We start from the raw sequence: 3,609 nt of genomic DNA, 5'->3' as shown, positions 1-3,609 counted from the left end.
CTGGCCTGTGTGGTTTTGAGGATGTAGCACACCTGAGACAATGACAATGCCCACACTCGTGAACTCATGCCTCGGTGTAATCATGATAAACCATCACTTGAGTAATGTCAGGGGAAACTGAGACTGAGTAGTGAGCCTGCCTGAGGTCCTCCAGTGAATCCATCCAAGGGAGGTCTGAGGTATGAGCCTGCATCTCCTAACTCTTGGGCCATATTATCCTGTGTGCAGTGGTATGTGACAGCAAGTGGCCCAGTGGACCCCTCCTGCCCTGGACTGACAAATACTATAACAGCCAGGAAGCCCCAAGGAGTCTGCTCCCTTAGAGACAGGATGGCAATGTGAGGCAAGGCTGAAGGCCTAGGGGTGGTCGGGGCCTGGTCCCAGGTCCAGCCCTGCCATCTTCCCACTGTGTGGCCTTGAAAGGTTTACCCAGTTTCCTCACCTACGGAGTGGTGCACCCATATTCTCAGCCCAAGGGCTGCTCTAAAGTTCTGCTCAGAGGCTGACAATCCCTGATGCCCCTTACTGAGCACTTGCTATGTGCAGGCACTGTCCAGCTGACAGGTTTTACTCATATAACCCCCTAACAGCCACCTAAGACTCTTGTTATAAATGGAGACATGGAAACATGGAGCAGTTAAGAAAAATCCCTAAAACAAGTGTGTGCAGGGCAGCATTTGCACTTGGGTCCTGCCTCTGGGTAGAGGAGGGAAAGGAGCCAGGGGTTTGTTGCTATCTGGGGGCAGCAGGGTTATCTAGTGGAGCTTCATATTCCCCCAACCCAGAGCCCTCCTGCCACAATAGAAGGTTTGGGCCAGCCTAGAAGAGGCTCCAGATGCTCCAGGCTCTAGCCAGCCCCCAACTCCTACCTTGGGCATCAACCATTTACCTCCCAAGACAGGCGGCCCAGGTCTGGGTGCCATCTCACATTTGCCTTGGTTGCTCCAGCATCTGCCTTGCTGGGCCCCATTTCCTGATCTCTTATGCATGGAGTGGTTGTGAAATACTGGCCATCCAGTGTCCATCATAGCGCTGCCTTCTCCAGAAGAGGGTAAACACCCCAGACCTCAGATGACAGAGTTTCACGGTGTCTCTAAGCAGCCCCTAGAGCTCCTTGTGCTTGAGCATGAGGTGGAACATGTGGAATGATACCCACAAGCCCCGGAGGGGACCACAGGCCACAGAAGGGACTGCCAACCCGCTGGAGGTCCCTTGAGGCCCACAAGGTACAAGGGCAATTGAGGGAGCCCTGAGTGTCAAAACAGAGAAAGGGCCAGACCCAGAGGCCTCAGGATGGGGATCAAAGGAATGGGGGTGGGGGGGCCAGGAAGGGGGAGGTAGGAGGTGGGGAGAGATGACCAGAGAAAAGGCAAAAAAAAAAAAAAGACAAAATCAAAATTAATAAAGTTTAATTAAATATCTATAAGATAAGACATTGTCGAACAGTAAACTGAACCCAACTCAAACATATATTAATGACTTTTAATGTGGAATGCAGGCAAAATTTCCTGTGTGACTCGGCCTCCAAAATTCAAAGTGCCAGGAGCCTGCCTATGGCCTTCGAACATACCATCCCCAAAACATAAATACATCCCTCAGGAAAGAAGTGGTCCCCAAATTGATTGGAGATTAATTTTTTACCTTGTGGAGGAATGACAAAGCAAGAGAGTAACTCAGGTCAGTTATAGAGAAATGAAGTTGTGTTCCTCATACGTTCATCTGTAACAAAGATCTGAGGTCAGATGCCACCAGCCTGCCAGCCATGGACCGTGTGATGCCGTCATCAGACTCTTCATCCCTGGACTCTGGCGGGACCCACCTGGCCTAAGGCTACCTCCCATTTCAGCAGCTGGGTTCACTAGCCTCTCATTCTTTCCCATCTCTGAAATGGAGATCTTCCACTCCCTCTTCCTTGGGACCTAAATGAGTTAATTCATGTGACTTTAAGGAATGAAGCCAGAGAGCTGGGTTCGAGTCCAGCTCACCTCGGCCTCACTGTGTGATCCTAGGTAGGTCCCATCCTCCCTCTGGCCAAGTCTTGGTCTCTTGTCCATGAAATGAAATAATGATGCCTAACAAGGGCTGTTTTGCAGACCAAGGAGGCCATAGCTGTGTGAGATACTGTTTTTTAAACAGACTGGACTGCTTTGGGCTTTGACTAATGAAACAAAACCAAAGGAAAAAAGGTTTGTGTTAAACTATGTTGAACTCCAGAGAGGCATTTCACAATCAACCCTTCTGAGCTATGTCTGGGGAGGTGAATTTTTGTTCCCTGTGATCTTTTTGCCAGGGCTCATCATATCTTTCTGCCCTAGCCAGCAGAGAGGTACCAGAGCTGAACTGGTGGGGAAGCAGGATGGGGGGTAGGGTGAGCCGAGCAGCCTTGGCTCCTGAGGGCCTGAGTCAGCAGGCAGGCAGGCAAGGCAGGCCCAGTCCTTGCATACTTGGGGAGATGGTACAGGAATGTTCCTCTAGCCCAAGGCCTGGGCCCTGCCCACCACATCCTGGCTCTTGTTCTTGTGGGAGATGCCTGGAGCTTTGTTTGGTGATTTCAGCCAGGGGCCTTCAGAGGCAGTCTGGACCTGGGGACTGGCACAGTGGGGGCAAGGGCAGACCACAGAGCCTATGAGGAGCTGGGCTCTGGCCCAAAGCATCCCCCAGCATACTGGGTGGTGCAGCCAGCTGCCACCCTCACTAGACCTCATCAAGTTCCTCATCTGTGCAATGAAGAACTGAATGTGGTGGTGTTGGGTGATGGATGATCCCAGCTGGCTCCCCCAGGAGCTGGTATAGGTACAGTCCAGGTACAGCTAAATGTGTGTGACACCTTTGCTAAGTGCCTGTGTGACTTTGTAGGCGTATGTGTGTGTCATTGTGTGAGGGTGTGACTATGTGCATGGAACTGTGATACAGCTGGGAGTGATGAGACTGACACTGTCAACAGAAGACAACGTGTGTGGATGCGGCCAACGTGTGTGGATGACCATGAATGTGACAGTGTGTGGCACTAGGAGTGCAACTGTGTAAGCACGTGACCATACATACACATGTATGTGGTCAGGTGTGGCTTATGTGCCTGTGGGCAGGTTGTGTGGCTGTATGTGGCTGTGCTTGCTTTGTGTTGGGCAGCAGTGTCTATGACCATGGGGATGTGCGGATGACTGTGTGCGCCACAGAGTGGAGGAGGGTGGTGAGCTGGGCCTGAGGCCACCTTTCTCTCCCAGGCCTGGCTCTGTTCCAGCAATGCTACAGTGGTTCGTGGCCCTTGTGTGTCTAAAAGGCGACAGGATATAGGATATAAAGACCACTTCCATCCCCAACCCCCACATGTGGCCACAAAACAGGCTCCTTTCCTGGGCTGGTCCCCTACCCTCAGGTTTTGGTAGTTAGTTGCCCAGGGCAGAGAGGCCTTGTTTTCTGTCTCACTTAGAGCAAAATAAGGGAGGGAACTGCAGGCCACTGGGCCCAGCTCAGTTTGGAACATGTGCTTCACATGTGACTGAGGCCATGCCAACACCAGGTCACCCCCCTACACACACCATTCCCCAAATTCCCTGCTGAAAGGGGCTCTAGCCAGCCCTGACAGATCTCAAATTACCCCAATACCCT

The sequence above is a fragment of the Pteropus vampyrus genome, unplaced genomic scaffold (assembly GCF_000151845.1).
Source record: "Pteropus vampyrus isolate Shadow unplaced genomic scaffold, Pvam_2.0 Scaffold462, whole genome shotgun sequence".
Classification (NCBI taxonomy): Eukaryota; Metazoa; Chordata; class Mammalia; order Chiroptera; family Pteropodidae; genus Pteropus; species Pteropus vampyrus.
The sequence above is the reverse complement of the archived record's forward strand: the minus strand, read 5'-3'. Positions refer to the sequence as shown.